This window comes from Pimephales promelas (genome assembly GCF_988280905.1).
Source record: "Pimephales promelas chromosome 3 unlocalized genomic scaffold, fPimPro1.hap1.1 SUPER_3_unloc_1, whole genome shotgun sequence".
Taxonomy (NCBI): domain Eukaryota; kingdom Metazoa; phylum Chordata; class Actinopteri; order Cypriniformes; family Leuciscidae; genus Pimephales; species Pimephales promelas.
Genome location: NW_028297295.1, coordinates 546,663 through 557,500, shown reverse-complemented (window position 1 = coordinate 557,500; position 10,838 = coordinate 546,663). Strand labels below are relative to the sequence as shown.

Sequence of the window (10,838 nt, the reverse complement as noted above, 5' to 3'; positions counted from 1 at the left end):
TTGGCAGCAGATTTCGCTTACGGCCATACCACCTTGAGAACGCCCGAACTCGTCTGATCTCGGAAGCTAAGCAGGGTCGGGCCTGGTTAGTACTTGGATGGGAGACCGCCTGGGAATACCAGGTGCTGTAAGCTTTATTGTTGGATGGGAGACCTAGTAAGCTTTATATGGTTTACTACCCTAATGTTCTAACCATTCAAATAGCCCAATTTTGGCAGCAGATTTTGCTTACGGCCATACCACCTTGAGAACGCCCGAACTCGTCTGATCTCGGAAGCAAAGCAGGGTCGGGCCTGGTTAGTACTTGGATGGGAGACCGCCTGGGAATACCAGGTGCTGTAAGCTTTATTGTTGGATGGGACACCTAGTAAGCTTTATATGGTTTACTACCCTAATGTTCTAACCATTCAAAAAGCCCAATTTTGGCAGCAGATTTTGCTTACGGCCATACCACCTTGAGAACGCCCGAACTCGTCTGATCTCGGAAGCTAAGCAGGGTCGGGCCTGGTTAGTACTTGGATGGGAGACCGCCTGGGAATACCAGGTGCTGTAAGCTTTATTGTTTAAAAAAAAAAAAAAAAAAAAAAATGAGTCAATGAAATGGTTCAAAAATCCTAAATTGTCTTTTTTCCCCCTCAAAATGCCTGAAATCGTCTCTGAGTTTCTTCAGAAAGCCTGAAAGAGTCTCTTTTTTTTTTCTTCAAATAGCCCAATTTTGGCAGCAGATTTCGCTTACGGCCATACCACCTTGAGAACGCCCGAACTCGTCTGATCTCGGAAGCTAAGCAGGGTCGGGCCTGGTTAGTACTTGGATGGGAGACCGCCTGGGAATACCAGGTGCTGTAAGCTTTATTGTTGGATGGGAGACCTAGTAAGCTTTATATGGTTTACTACCCTAATGTTCTAACCATTCAAATAGCCCAATTTTGGCAGCAGATTTTGCTTACGGCCATACCACCTTGAGAACGCCCGAACTCGTCTGATCTCGGAAGCTAAGCAGGGTCGGGCCTGGTTAGTACTTGGATGGGAGACCGCCTGGGAATACCAGGTGCTGTAAGCTTTATTGTTGGATGGGAGACCTAGTAAGCTTTATATGGTTTACTACCCTAATGTTCTAACCATTCAAAAAGCCCAATTTTGGCAGCAGATTTTGCTTACGGCCATACCACCTTGAGAACGCCCGAACTCGTCTGATCTCGGAAGCTAAGCAGGGTCGGGCCTGGTTAGTACTTGGATGGGAGACCGCCTGGGAATACCAGGTGCTGTAAGCTTTATTGTTGGATGGGAGACCTAGTAAGCTTTATATGGTTTACTACCCTAATGTTCTAACCATTCAAAAAGCCCAATTTTGGCAGCAGATTTCGCTTACGGCCATACCACCTTGAGAACGCCCGAACTCGTCTGATCTCGGAAGCTAAGCAGGGTCGGGCCTGGTTAGTACTTGGATGGGAGACCGCCTGGGAATACCAGGTGCTGTAAGCTTTATTGTTGGATGGGACACCTAGTAAGCTTTATATGGTTTACTACCCTAATGTTCTAACCATTCAAAAAGCCCAATTTTGGCAGCAGATTTTGCTTACGGCCATACCACCTTGAGAACGCCCGAACTCGTCTGATCTCGGAAGCTAAGCAGGGTCGGGCCTGGTTAGTACTTGGATGGGAGACCGCCTGGGAATACCAGGTGCTGTAAGCTTTATTGTTTAAAAAAAAAAAAAAAAAAAAAGAGTCAATGAAATAGTTCAAAAATCCTAAATTGTCTTTTTTCCCCCTCAAAATGCCTGAAATCGTCTCTGAGTTTCTTCAGAAAGCCTGAAAGAGTCTCTTTTTTTTTCTTCAAATAGCCCAATTTTGGCAGCAGATTTCGCTTACGGCCATACCACCTTGAGAACGCCCGAACTCGTCTGATCTCGGAAGCTAAGCAGGGTCGGGCCTGGTTAGTACTTGGATGGGAGACCGCCTGGGAATACCAGGTGCTGTAAGCTTTATTGTTGGATGGGAGACCTAGTAAGCTTTATATGGTTTACTACCCTAATGTTCTAACCATTCAAATAGCCCAATTTTGGCAGCAGATTTTGCTTACGGCCATACCACCTTGAGAACGCCCGAACTCGTCTGATCTCGGAAGCTAAGCAGGGTCGGGCCTGGTTAGTACTTGGATGGGAGACCGCCTGGGAATACCAGGTGCTGTAAGCTTTATTGTTGGATGGGAGACCTAGTAAGCTTTATATGGTTTACTACCCTAATGTTCTAACCATTCAAAAAGCCCAATTTTGGCAGCAGATTTTGCTTACGGCCATACCACCTTGAGAACGCCCGAACTCGTCTGATCTCGGAAGCTAAGCAGGGTCGGGCCTGGTTAGTACTTGGATGGGAGACCGCCTGGGAATACCAGGTGCTGTAAGCTTTATTGTTGGATGGGAGACCTAGTAAGCTTTATATGGTTTACTACCCTAATGTTCTAACCATTCAAAAAGCCCAATTTTGGCAGCAGATTTTGCTTACGGCCATACCACCTTGAGAACGCCCGAACTCGTCTGATCTCGGAAGCTAAGCAGGGTCGGGCCTGGTTAGTACTTGGATGGGAGACCGCCTGGGAATACCAGGTGCTGTAAGCTTTATTGTTTAAAAAAAAAAAAAAAAAAAAAATGAGTCAATGAAATGGTTCAAAAATCCTAAATTGTCTTTTTTCCCCCTCAAAATGCCTGAAATCGTCTCTGAGTTTCTTCAGAAAGCCTGAAAGAGTCTCTTTTTTTTTTCTTCAAATAGCCCAATTTTGGCAGCAGATTTCGCTTACGGCCATACCACCTTGAGAACGCCCGAACTCGTCTGATCTCGGAAGCTAAGCAGGGTCGGGCCTGGTTAGTACTTGGATGGGAGACCGCCTGGGAATACCAGGTGCTGTAAGCTTTATTGTTGGATGGGAGACCTAGTAAGCTTTATATGGTTTACTACCCTAATGTTCTAACCATTCAAATAGCCCAATTTTGGCAGCAGATTTTGCTTACGGCCATACCACCTTGAGAACGCCCGAACTCGTCTGATCTCGGAAGCTAAGCAGGGTCGGGCCTGGTTAGTACTTGGATGGGAGACCGCCTGGGAATACCAGGTGCTGTAAGCTTTATTGTTGGATGGGAGACCTAGTAAGCTTTATATGGTTTACTACCCTAATGTTCTAACCATTCAAAAAGCCCAATTTTGGCAGCAGATTTTGCTTACGGCCATACCACCTTGAGAACGCCCGAACTCGTCTGATCTCGGAAGCTAAGCAGGGTCGGGCCTGGTTAGTACTTGGATGGGAGACCGCCTGGGAATACCAGGTGCTGTAAGCTTTATTGTTGGATGGGAGACCTAGTAAGCTTTATATGGTTTACTACCCTAATGTTCTAACCATTCAAAAAGCCCAATTTTGGCAGCAGATTTCGCTTACGGCCATACCACCTTGAGAACGCCCGAACTCGTCTGATCTCGGAAGCTAAGCAGGGTCGGGCCTGGTTAGTACTTGGATGGGAGACCGCCTGGGAATACCAGGTGCTGTAAGCTTTATTGTTGGATGGGAGACCTAGTAAGCTTTATATGGTTTACTACCCTAATGTTCTAACCATTCAAATAGCCCAATTTTGGCAGCAGATTTCGCTTACGGCCATACCACCTTGAGAACGCCCGAACTCGTCTGATCTCGGAAGCTAAGCAGGGTCGGGCCTGGTTAGTACTTGGATGGGAGACCGCCTGGGAATACCAGGTGCTGTAAGCTTTATTGTTGGATGGGAGACCTAGTAAGCTTTATATGGTTTACTACCCTAATGTTCTAACCATTCAAATAGCCCAATTTTGGCAGCAGATTTTGCTTACGGCCATACCACCTTGAGAACGCCCGAACTCGTCTGATCTCGGAAGCAAAGCAGGGTCGGGCCTGGTTAGTACTTGGATGGGAGACCGCCTGGGAATACCAGGTGCTGTAAGCTTTATTGTTGGATGGGACACCTAGTAAGCTTTATATGGTTTACTACCCTAATGTTCTAACCATTCAAATAGCCCAATTTTGGCAGCAGATTTTGCTTACGGCCATACCACCTTGAGAACGCCCGAACTCGTCTGATCTCGGAAGCTAAGCAGGGTCGGGCCTGGTTAGTACTTGGATGGGAGACCGCCTGGGAATACCAGGTGCTGTAAGCTTTATTGTTGGATGGGAGACCTAGTAAGCTTTATATGGTTTACTACCCTAATGTTCTAACCATTCAAAAAGCCCAATTTTGGCAGCAGATTTTGCTTACGGCCATACCACCTTGAGAACGCCCGAACTCGTCTGATCTCGGAAGCTAAGCAGGGTCGGGCCTGGTTAGTACTTGGATGGGAGACCGCCTGGGAATACCAGGTGCTGTAAGCTTTATTGTTGGATGGGAGACCTAGTAAGCTTTATATGGTTTACTACCCTAATGTTCTAACCATTCAAATAGCCCAATTTTGGCAGCAGATTTTGCTTACGGCCATACCACCTTGAGAACGCCCGAACTCGTCTGATCTCGGAAGCTAAGCAGGGTCGGGCCTGGTTAGTACTTGGATGGGAGACCGCCTGGGAATACCAGGTGCTGTAAGCTTTATTGTTGGATGGGAGACCTAGTAAGCTTTATATGGTTTACTACCCTAATGTTCTAACCATTCAAATAGCCCAATTTTGGCAGCAGATTTTGCTTACGGCCATACCACCTTGAGAACGCCCGAACTCGTCTGATCTCGGAAGCTAAGCAGGGTCGGGCCTGGTTAGTACTTGGATGGGAGACCGCCTGGGAATACCAGGTGCTGTAAGCTTTATTGTTTAAAAAAAAAAAAAAAAAAAAAGAGTCAATGAAATAGTTCAAAAATCCTAAATTGTCTTTTTTCCCCCTCAAAATGCCTGAAATCGTCTCTGAGTTTCTTCAGAAAGCCTGAAAGAGTCTCTTTTTTTTTCTTCAAATAGCCCAATTTTGGCAGCAGATTTCGCTTACGGCCATACCACCTTGAGAACGCCCGAACTCGTCTGATCTCGGAAGCTAAGCAGGGTCGGGCCTGGTTAGTACTTGGATGGGAGACCGCCTGGGAATACCAGGTGCTGTAAGCTTTATTGTTGGATGGGAGACCTAGTAAGCTTTATATGGTTTACTACCCTAATGTTCTAACCATTCAAATAGCCCAATTTTGGCAGCAGATTTCGCTTACGGCCATACCACCTTGAGAACGCCCGAACTCGTCTGATCTCGGAAGCTAAGCAGGGTCGGGCCTGGTTAGTACTTGGATGGGAGACCGCCTGGGAATACCAGGTGCTGTAAGCTTTATTGTTGGATGGGAGACCTAGTAAGCTTTATATGGTTTACTACCCTAATGTTCTAACCATTCAAATAGCCCAATTTTGGCAGCAGATTTTGCTTACGGCCATACCACCTTGAGAACGCCCGAACTCGTCTGATCTCGGAAGCAAAGCAGGGTCGGGCCTGGTTAGTACTTGGATGGGAGACCGCCTGGGAATACCAGGTGCTGTAAGCTTTATTGTTGGATGGGACACCTAGTAAGCTTTATATGGTTTACTACCCTAATGTTCTAACCATTCAAAAAGCCCAATTTTGGCAGCAGATTTTGCTTACGGCCATACCACCTTGAGAACGCCCGAACTCGTCTGATCTCGGAAGCTAAGCAGGGTCGGGCCTGGTTAGTACTTGGATGGGAGACCGCCTGGGAATACCAGGTGCTGTAAGCTTTATTGTTTAAAAAAAAAAAAAAAAAAAAAAAGAGTCAATGAAATGGTTCAAAAATCCTAAATTGTCTTTTTTCCCCCTCAAAATGCCTGAAATCGTCTCTGAGTTTCTTCAGAAAGCCTGAAAGAGTCTCTTTTTTTTTTCTTCAAATAGCCCAATTTTGGCAGCAGATTTCGCTTACGGCCATACCACCTTGAGAACGCCCGAACTCGTCTGATCTCGGAAGCTAAGCAGGGTCGGGCCTGGTTAGTACTTGGATGGGAGACCGCCTGGGAATACCAGGTGCTGTAAGCTTTATTGTTGGATGGGAGACCTAGTAAGCTTTATATGGTTTACTACCCTAATGTTCTAACCATTCAAATAGCCCAATTTTGGCAGCAGATTTTGCTTACGGCCATACCACCTTGAGAACGCCCGAACTCGTCTGATCTCGGAAGCTAAGCAGGGTCGGGCCTGGTTAGTACTTGGATGGGAGACCGCCTGGGAATACCAGGTGCTGTAAGCTTTATTGTTGGATGGGAGACCTAGTAAGCTTTATATGGTTTACTACCCTAATGTTCTAACCATTCAAATAGCCCAATTTTGGCAGCAGATTTTGCTTACGGCCATACCACCTTGAGAACGCCCGAACTCGTCTGATCTCGGAAGCTAAGCAGGGTCGGGCCTGGTTAGTACTTGGATGGGAGACCGCCTGGGAATACCAGGTGCTGTAAGCTTTATTGTTTAAAAAAAAAAAAAAAAAAAAAGAGTCAATGAAATAGTTCAAAAATCCTAAATTGTCTTTTTTCCCCCTCAAAATGCCTGAAATCGTCTCTGAGTTTCTTCAGAAAGCCTGAAAGAGTCTCTTTTTTTTTCTTCAAATAGCCCAATTTTGGCAGCAGATTTCGCTTACGGCCATACCACCTTGAGAACGCCCGAACTCGTCTGATCTCGGAAGCTAAGCAGGGTCGGGCCTGGTTAGTACTTGGATGGGAGACCGCCTGGGAATACCAGGTGCTGTAAGCTTTATTGTTGGATGGGAGACCTAGTAAGCTTTATATGGTTTACTACCCTAATGTTCTAACCATTCAAATAGCCCAATTTTGGCAGCAGATTTTGCTTACGGCCATACCACCTTGAGAACGCCCGAACTCGTCTGATCTCGGAAGCTAAGCAGGGTCGGGCCTGGTTAGTACTTGGATGGGAGACCGCCTGGGAATACCAGGTGCTGTAAGCTTTATTGTTGGATGGGAGACCTAGTAAGCTTTATATGGTTTACTACCCTAATGTTCTAACCATTCAAAAAGCCCAATTTTGGCAGCAGATTTTGCTTACGGCCATACCACCTTGAGAACGCCCGAACTCGTCTGATCTCGGAAGCTAAGCAGGGTCGGGCCTGGTTAGTACTTGGATGGGAGACCGCCTGGGAATACCAGGTGCTGTAAGCTTTATTGTTGGATGGGAGACCTAGTAAGCTTTATATGGTTTACTACCCTAATGTTCTAACCATTCAAAAAGCCCAATTTTGGCAGCAGATTTTGCTTACGGCCATACCACCTTGAGAACGCCCGAACTCGTCTGATCTCGGAAGCTAAGCAGGGTCGGGCCTGGTTAGTACTTGGATGGGAGACCGCCTGGGAATACCAGGTGCTGTAAGCTTTATTGTTTAAAAAAAAAAAAAAAAAAAAAATGAGTCAATGAAATGGTTCAAAAATCCTAAATTGTCTTTTTTCCCCCTCAAAATGCCTGAAATCGTCTCTGAGTTTCTTCAGAAAGCCTGAAAGAGTCTCTTTTTTTTTTCTTCAAATAGCCCAATTTTGGCAGCAGATTTCGCTTACGGCCATACCACCTTGAGAACGCCCGAACTCGTCTGATCTCGGAAGCTAAGCAGGGTCGGGCCTGGTTAGTACTTGGATGGGAGACCGCCTGGGAATACCAGGTGCTGTAAGCTTTATTGTTGGATGGGAGACCTAGTAAGCTTTATATGGTTTACTACCCTAATGTTCTAACCATTCAAATAGCCCAATTTTGGCAGCAGATTTTGCTTACGGCCATACCACCTTGAGAACGCCCGAACTCGTCTGATCTCGGAAGCTAAGCAGGGTCGGGCCTGGTTAGTACTTGGATGGGAGACCGCCTGGGAATACCAGGTGCTGTAAGCTTTATTGTTGGATGGGAGACCTAGTAAGCTTTATATGGTTTACTACCCTAATGTTCTAACCATTCAAAAAGCCCAATTTTGGCAGCAGATTTTGCTTACGGCCATACCACCTTGAGAACGCCCGAACTCGTCTGATCTCGGAAGCTAAGCAGGGTCGGGCCTGGTTAGTACTTGGATGGGAGACCGCCTGGGAATACCAGGTGCTGTAAGCTTTATTGTTGGATGGGAGACCTAGTAAGCTTTATATGGTTTACTACCCTAATGTTCTAACCATTCAAAAAGCCCAATTTTGGCAGCAGATTTCGCTTACGGCCATACCACCTTGAGAACGCCCGAACTCGTCTGATCTCGGAAGCTAAGCAGGGTCGGGCCTGGTTAGTACTTGGATGGGAGACCGCCTGGGAATACCAGGTGCTGTAAGCTTTATTGTTGGATGGGAGACCTAGTAAGCTTTATATGGTTTACTACCCTAATGTTCTAACCATTCAAATAGCCCAATTTTGGCAGCAGATTTCGCTTACGGCCATACCACCTTGAGAACGCCCGAACTCGTCTGATCTCGGAAGCTAAGCAGGGTCGGGCCTGGTTAGTACTTGGATGGGAGACCGCCTGGGAATACCAGGTGCTGTAAGCTTTATTGTTGGATGGGAGACCTAGTAAGCTTTATATGGTTTACTACCCTAATGTTCTAACCATTCAAATAGCCCAATTTTGGCAGCAGATTTTGCTTACGGCCATACCACCTTGAGAACGCCCGAACTCGTCTGATCTCGGAAGCAAAGCAGGGTCGGGCCTGGTTAGTACTTGGATGGGAGACCGCCTGGGAATACCAGGTGCTGTAAGCTTTATTGTTGGATGGGACACCTAGTAAGCTTTATATGGTTTACTACCCTAATGTTCTAACCATTCAAATAGCCCAATTTTGGCAGCAGATTTTGCTTACGGCCATACCACCTTGAGAACGCCCGAACTCGTCTGATCTCGGAAGCTAAGCAGGGTCGGGCCTGGTTAGTACTTGGATGGGAGACCGCCTGGGAATACCAGGTGCTGTAAGCTTTATTGTTGGATGGGAGACCTAGTAAGCTTTATATGGTTTACTACCCTAATGTTCTAACCATTCAAAAAGCCCAATTTTGGCAGCAGATTTTGCTTACGGCCATACCACCTTGAGAACGCCCGAACTCGTCTGATCTCGGAAGCTAAGCAGGGTCGGGCCTGGTTAGTACTTGGATGGGAGACCGCCTGGGAATACCAGGTGCTGTAAGCTTTATTGTTGGATGGGAGACCTAGTAAGCTTTATATGGTTTACTACCCTAATGTTCTAACCATTCAAATAGCCCAATTTTGGCAGCAGATTTTGCTTACGGCCATACCACCTTGAGAACGCCCGAACTCGTCTGATCTCGGAAGCTAAGCAGGGTCGGGCCTGGTTAGTACTTGGATGGGAGACCGCCTGGGAATACCAGGTGCTGTAAGCTTTATTGTTGGATGGGAGACCTAGTAAGCTTTATATGGTTTACTACCCTAATGTTCTAACCATTCAAATAGCCCAATTTTGGCAGCAGATTTTGCTTACGGCCATACCACCTTGAGAACGCCCGAACTCGTCTGATCTCGGAAGCTAAGCAGGGTCGGGCCTGGTTAGTACTTGGATGGGAGACCGCCTGGGAATACCAGGTGCTGTAAGCTTTATTGTTTAAAAAAAAAAAAAAAAAAAAAAGAGTCAATGAAATAGTTCAAAAATCCTAAATTGTCTTTTTTCCCCCTCAAAATGCCTGAAATCGTCTCTGAGTTTCTTCAGAAAGCCTGAAAGAGTCTCTTTTTTTTTCTTCAAATAGCCCAATTTTGGCAGCAGATTTCGCTTACGGCCATACCACCTTGAGAACGCCCGAACTCGTCTGATCTCGGAAGCTAAGCAGGGTCGGGCCTGGTTAGTACTTGGATGGGAGACCGCCTGGGAATACCAGGTGCTGTAAGCTTTATTGTTGGATGGGAGACCTAGTAAGCTTTATATGGTTTACTACCCTAATGTTCTAACCATTCAAATAGCCCAATTTTGGCAGCAGATTTCGCTTACGGCCATACCACCTTGAGAACGCCCGAACTCGTCTGATCTCGGAAGCTAAGCAGGGTCGGGCCTGGTTAGTACTTGGATGGGAGACCGCCTGGGAATACCAGGTGCTGTAAGCTTTATTGTTGGATGGGAGACCTAGTAAGCTTTATATGGTTTACTACCCTAATGTTCTAACCATTCAAATAGCCCAATTTTGGCAGCAGATTTTGCTTACGGCCATACCACCTTGAGAACGCCCGAACTCGTCTGATCTCGGAAGCAAAGCAGGGTCGGGCCTGGTTAGTACTTGGATGGGAGACCGCCTGGGAATACCAGGTGCTGTAAGCTTTATTGTTGGATGGGACACCTAGTAAGCTTTATATGGTTTACTACCCTAATGTTCTAACCATTCAAAAAGCCCAATTTTGGCAGCAGATTTTGCTTACGGCCATACCACCTTGAGAACGCCCGAACTCGTCTGATCTCGGAAGCTAAGCAGGGTCGGGCCTGGTTAGTACTTGGATGGGAGACCGCCTGGGAATACCAGGTGCTGTAAGCTTTATTGTTTAAAAAAAAAAAAAAAAAAAAAAAGAGTCAATGAAATGGTTCAAAAATCCTAAATTGTCTTTTTTCCCCCTCAAAATGCCTGAAATCGTCTCTGAGTTTCTTCAGAAAGCCTGAAAGAGTCTCTTTTTTTTTTCTTCAAATAGCCCAATTTTGGCAGCAGATTTCGCTTACGGCCATACCACCTTGAGAACGCCCGAACTCGTCTGATCTCGGAAGCTAAGCAGGGTCGGGCCTGGTTAGTACTTGGATGGGAGACCGCCTGGGAATACCAGGTGCTGTAAGCTTTATTGTTGGATGGGAGACCTAGTAAGCTTTATATGGTTTACTACCCTAATGTTCTAACCATTCAAAT

General features: G+C 46.3%; 48 non-coding genes across 48 annotated transcripts; all 48 read left to right on the top strand.

The window, feature by feature from the left end:
* The first annotated feature begins 15 nt into the window (after positions 1-15).
* On the top strand, positions 16-134 carry LOC148964332 (5S ribosomal RNA). Its single transcript, XR_016152580.1, has one exon. It is a non-coding gene; the product is annotated as a 5S ribosomal RNA (ribosomal RNA).
* Positions 135-226: 92 nt separating this feature from the next.
* On the top strand, positions 227-345 carry LOC148964331 (5S ribosomal RNA). Its single transcript, XR_016153286.1, has one exon. It is a non-coding gene; the product is annotated as a 5S ribosomal RNA (ribosomal RNA).
* Positions 346-437: 92 nt separating this feature from the next.
* LOC148964330 (5S ribosomal RNA) lies at positions 438-556 on the top strand. Its single transcript, XR_016152579.1, has one exon. It is a non-coding gene; the product is annotated as a 5S ribosomal RNA (ribosomal RNA).
* A 174-nt stretch (positions 557-730) lies between these two features.
* On the top strand, positions 731-849 carry LOC148964329 (5S ribosomal RNA). Its single transcript, XR_016152578.1, has one exon. It is a non-coding gene; the product is annotated as a 5S ribosomal RNA (ribosomal RNA).
* Positions 850-941: 92 nt separating this feature from the next.
* Positions 942-1,060, top strand: LOC148964328 (5S ribosomal RNA). The gene has a single exon (XR_016152576.1). It is a non-coding gene; the product is annotated as a 5S ribosomal RNA (ribosomal RNA).
* A 92-nt stretch (positions 1,061-1,152) lies between these two features.
* On the top strand, positions 1,153-1,271 carry LOC148964327 (5S ribosomal RNA). The gene has a single exon (XR_016152575.1). It is a non-coding gene; the product is annotated as a 5S ribosomal RNA (ribosomal RNA).
* A 92-nt stretch (positions 1,272-1,363) lies between these two features.
* Positions 1,364-1,482, top strand: LOC148964326 (5S ribosomal RNA). Its single transcript, XR_016152573.1, has one exon. It is a non-coding gene; the product is annotated as a 5S ribosomal RNA (ribosomal RNA).
* Positions 1,483-1,574: 92 nt separating this feature from the next.
* LOC148964325 (5S ribosomal RNA) lies at positions 1,575-1,693 on the top strand. Its single transcript, XR_016152572.1, has one exon. It is a non-coding gene; the product is annotated as a 5S ribosomal RNA (ribosomal RNA).
* Positions 1,694-1,863: 170 nt separating this feature from the next.
* Positions 1,864-1,982, top strand: LOC148964324 (5S ribosomal RNA). The gene has a single exon (XR_016152571.1). It is a non-coding gene; the product is annotated as a 5S ribosomal RNA (ribosomal RNA).
* A 92-nt stretch (positions 1,983-2,074) lies between these two features.
* LOC148964323 (5S ribosomal RNA) lies at positions 2,075-2,193 on the top strand. The gene has a single exon (XR_016152570.1). It is a non-coding gene; the product is annotated as a 5S ribosomal RNA (ribosomal RNA).
* Positions 2,194-2,285: 92 nt separating this feature from the next.
* Positions 2,286-2,404, top strand: LOC148964322 (5S ribosomal RNA). The gene has a single exon (XR_016152569.1). It is a non-coding gene; the product is annotated as a 5S ribosomal RNA (ribosomal RNA).
* Positions 2,405-2,496: 92 nt separating this feature from the next.
* On the top strand, positions 2,497-2,615 carry LOC148964321 (5S ribosomal RNA). Its single transcript, XR_016152568.1, has one exon. It is a non-coding gene; the product is annotated as a 5S ribosomal RNA (ribosomal RNA).
* A 173-nt stretch (positions 2,616-2,788) lies between these two features.
* Positions 2,789-2,907, top strand: LOC148964320 (5S ribosomal RNA). Its single transcript, XR_016152567.1, has one exon. It is a non-coding gene; the product is annotated as a 5S ribosomal RNA (ribosomal RNA).
* A 92-nt stretch (positions 2,908-2,999) lies between these two features.
* LOC148964319 (5S ribosomal RNA) lies at positions 3,000-3,118 on the top strand. Its single transcript, XR_016152566.1, has one exon. It is a non-coding gene; the product is annotated as a 5S ribosomal RNA (ribosomal RNA).
* Positions 3,119-3,210: 92 nt separating this feature from the next.
* LOC148964318 (5S ribosomal RNA) lies at positions 3,211-3,329 on the top strand. The gene has a single exon (XR_016152564.1). It is a non-coding gene; the product is annotated as a 5S ribosomal RNA (ribosomal RNA).
* A 92-nt stretch (positions 3,330-3,421) lies between these two features.
* LOC148964317 (5S ribosomal RNA) lies at positions 3,422-3,540 on the top strand. The gene has a single exon (XR_016152563.1). It is a non-coding gene; the product is annotated as a 5S ribosomal RNA (ribosomal RNA).
* Positions 3,541-3,632: 92 nt separating this feature from the next.
* On the top strand, positions 3,633-3,751 carry LOC148964316 (5S ribosomal RNA). Its single transcript, XR_016152562.1, has one exon. It is a non-coding gene; the product is annotated as a 5S ribosomal RNA (ribosomal RNA).
* Positions 3,752-3,843: 92 nt separating this feature from the next.
* On the top strand, positions 3,844-3,962 carry LOC148964315 (5S ribosomal RNA). Its single transcript, XR_016153285.1, has one exon. It is a non-coding gene; the product is annotated as a 5S ribosomal RNA (ribosomal RNA).
* A 92-nt stretch (positions 3,963-4,054) lies between these two features.
* Positions 4,055-4,173, top strand: LOC148964314 (5S ribosomal RNA). Its single transcript, XR_016152561.1, has one exon. It is a non-coding gene; the product is annotated as a 5S ribosomal RNA (ribosomal RNA).
* Positions 4,174-4,265: 92 nt separating this feature from the next.
* On the top strand, positions 4,266-4,384 carry LOC148964313 (5S ribosomal RNA). Its single transcript, XR_016152560.1, has one exon. It is a non-coding gene; the product is annotated as a 5S ribosomal RNA (ribosomal RNA).
* A 92-nt stretch (positions 4,385-4,476) lies between these two features.
* Positions 4,477-4,595, top strand: LOC148964312 (5S ribosomal RNA). Its single transcript, XR_016152559.1, has one exon. It is a non-coding gene; the product is annotated as a 5S ribosomal RNA (ribosomal RNA).
* Positions 4,596-4,687: 92 nt separating this feature from the next.
* LOC148964311 (5S ribosomal RNA) lies at positions 4,688-4,806 on the top strand. Its single transcript, XR_016152558.1, has one exon. It is a non-coding gene; the product is annotated as a 5S ribosomal RNA (ribosomal RNA).
* A 170-nt stretch (positions 4,807-4,976) lies between these two features.
* Positions 4,977-5,095, top strand: LOC148964310 (5S ribosomal RNA). Its single transcript, XR_016152557.1, has one exon. It is a non-coding gene; the product is annotated as a 5S ribosomal RNA (ribosomal RNA).
* Positions 5,096-5,187: 92 nt separating this feature from the next.
* On the top strand, positions 5,188-5,306 carry LOC148964309 (5S ribosomal RNA). Its single transcript, XR_016152556.1, has one exon. It is a non-coding gene; the product is annotated as a 5S ribosomal RNA (ribosomal RNA).
* A 92-nt stretch (positions 5,307-5,398) lies between these two features.
* Positions 5,399-5,517, top strand: LOC148964308 (5S ribosomal RNA). The gene has a single exon (XR_016153283.1). It is a non-coding gene; the product is annotated as a 5S ribosomal RNA (ribosomal RNA).
* A 92-nt stretch (positions 5,518-5,609) lies between these two features.
* Positions 5,610-5,728, top strand: LOC148964307 (5S ribosomal RNA). Its single transcript, XR_016152555.1, has one exon. It is a non-coding gene; the product is annotated as a 5S ribosomal RNA (ribosomal RNA).
* Positions 5,729-5,901: 173 nt separating this feature from the next.
* LOC148964306 (5S ribosomal RNA) lies at positions 5,902-6,020 on the top strand. The gene has a single exon (XR_016152553.1). It is a non-coding gene; the product is annotated as a 5S ribosomal RNA (ribosomal RNA).
* Positions 6,021-6,112: 92 nt separating this feature from the next.
* LOC148964305 (5S ribosomal RNA) lies at positions 6,113-6,231 on the top strand. The gene has a single exon (XR_016152552.1). It is a non-coding gene; the product is annotated as a 5S ribosomal RNA (ribosomal RNA).
* A 92-nt stretch (positions 6,232-6,323) lies between these two features.
* Positions 6,324-6,442, top strand: LOC148964304 (5S ribosomal RNA). Its single transcript, XR_016152551.1, has one exon. It is a non-coding gene; the product is annotated as a 5S ribosomal RNA (ribosomal RNA).
* A 170-nt stretch (positions 6,443-6,612) lies between these two features.
* On the top strand, positions 6,613-6,731 carry LOC148964303 (5S ribosomal RNA). The gene has a single exon (XR_016152550.1). It is a non-coding gene; the product is annotated as a 5S ribosomal RNA (ribosomal RNA).
* Positions 6,732-6,823: 92 nt separating this feature from the next.
* Positions 6,824-6,942, top strand: LOC148964302 (5S ribosomal RNA). The gene has a single exon (XR_016152549.1). It is a non-coding gene; the product is annotated as a 5S ribosomal RNA (ribosomal RNA).
* A 92-nt stretch (positions 6,943-7,034) lies between these two features.
* On the top strand, positions 7,035-7,153 carry LOC148964301 (5S ribosomal RNA). The gene has a single exon (XR_016152548.1). It is a non-coding gene; the product is annotated as a 5S ribosomal RNA (ribosomal RNA).
* A 92-nt stretch (positions 7,154-7,245) lies between these two features.
* On the top strand, positions 7,246-7,364 carry LOC148964300 (5S ribosomal RNA). Its single transcript, XR_016152547.1, has one exon. It is a non-coding gene; the product is annotated as a 5S ribosomal RNA (ribosomal RNA).
* A 173-nt stretch (positions 7,365-7,537) lies between these two features.
* Positions 7,538-7,656, top strand: LOC148964299 (5S ribosomal RNA). The gene has a single exon (XR_016152546.1). It is a non-coding gene; the product is annotated as a 5S ribosomal RNA (ribosomal RNA).
* Positions 7,657-7,748: 92 nt separating this feature from the next.
* Positions 7,749-7,867, top strand: LOC148964298 (5S ribosomal RNA). The gene has a single exon (XR_016152545.1). It is a non-coding gene; the product is annotated as a 5S ribosomal RNA (ribosomal RNA).
* A 92-nt stretch (positions 7,868-7,959) lies between these two features.
* LOC148964297 (5S ribosomal RNA) lies at positions 7,960-8,078 on the top strand. The gene has a single exon (XR_016152544.1). It is a non-coding gene; the product is annotated as a 5S ribosomal RNA (ribosomal RNA).
* A 92-nt stretch (positions 8,079-8,170) lies between these two features.
* On the top strand, positions 8,171-8,289 carry LOC148964296 (5S ribosomal RNA). The gene has a single exon (XR_016152542.1). It is a non-coding gene; the product is annotated as a 5S ribosomal RNA (ribosomal RNA).
* A 92-nt stretch (positions 8,290-8,381) lies between these two features.
* Positions 8,382-8,500, top strand: LOC148964295 (5S ribosomal RNA). Its single transcript, XR_016152541.1, has one exon. It is a non-coding gene; the product is annotated as a 5S ribosomal RNA (ribosomal RNA).
* A 92-nt stretch (positions 8,501-8,592) lies between these two features.
* Positions 8,593-8,711, top strand: LOC148964294 (5S ribosomal RNA). The gene has a single exon (XR_016153282.1). It is a non-coding gene; the product is annotated as a 5S ribosomal RNA (ribosomal RNA).
* Positions 8,712-8,803: 92 nt separating this feature from the next.
* On the top strand, positions 8,804-8,922 carry LOC148964293 (5S ribosomal RNA). The gene has a single exon (XR_016152540.1). It is a non-coding gene; the product is annotated as a 5S ribosomal RNA (ribosomal RNA).
* A 92-nt stretch (positions 8,923-9,014) lies between these two features.
* Positions 9,015-9,133, top strand: LOC148964292 (5S ribosomal RNA). Its single transcript, XR_016152539.1, has one exon. It is a non-coding gene; the product is annotated as a 5S ribosomal RNA (ribosomal RNA).
* Positions 9,134-9,225: 92 nt separating this feature from the next.
* On the top strand, positions 9,226-9,344 carry LOC148964291 (5S ribosomal RNA). Its single transcript, XR_016152538.1, has one exon. It is a non-coding gene; the product is annotated as a 5S ribosomal RNA (ribosomal RNA).
* A 92-nt stretch (positions 9,345-9,436) lies between these two features.
* Positions 9,437-9,555, top strand: LOC148964290 (5S ribosomal RNA). Its single transcript, XR_016152537.1, has one exon. It is a non-coding gene; the product is annotated as a 5S ribosomal RNA (ribosomal RNA).
* Positions 9,556-9,726: 171 nt separating this feature from the next.
* Positions 9,727-9,845, top strand: LOC148964289 (5S ribosomal RNA). The gene has a single exon (XR_016152536.1). It is a non-coding gene; the product is annotated as a 5S ribosomal RNA (ribosomal RNA).
* Positions 9,846-9,937: 92 nt separating this feature from the next.
* LOC148964288 (5S ribosomal RNA) lies at positions 9,938-10,056 on the top strand. Its single transcript, XR_016152535.1, has one exon. It is a non-coding gene; the product is annotated as a 5S ribosomal RNA (ribosomal RNA).
* A 92-nt stretch (positions 10,057-10,148) lies between these two features.
* Positions 10,149-10,267, top strand: LOC148964287 (5S ribosomal RNA). Its single transcript, XR_016153280.1, has one exon. It is a non-coding gene; the product is annotated as a 5S ribosomal RNA (ribosomal RNA).
* A 92-nt stretch (positions 10,268-10,359) lies between these two features.
* On the top strand, positions 10,360-10,478 carry LOC148964286 (5S ribosomal RNA). The gene has a single exon (XR_016152534.1). It is a non-coding gene; the product is annotated as a 5S ribosomal RNA (ribosomal RNA).
* A 173-nt stretch (positions 10,479-10,651) lies between these two features.
* On the top strand, positions 10,652-10,770 carry LOC148964285 (5S ribosomal RNA). The gene has a single exon (XR_016152533.1). It is a non-coding gene; the product is annotated as a 5S ribosomal RNA (ribosomal RNA).
* The last annotated feature ends 68 nt before the right edge of the window (positions 10,771-10,838 follow it).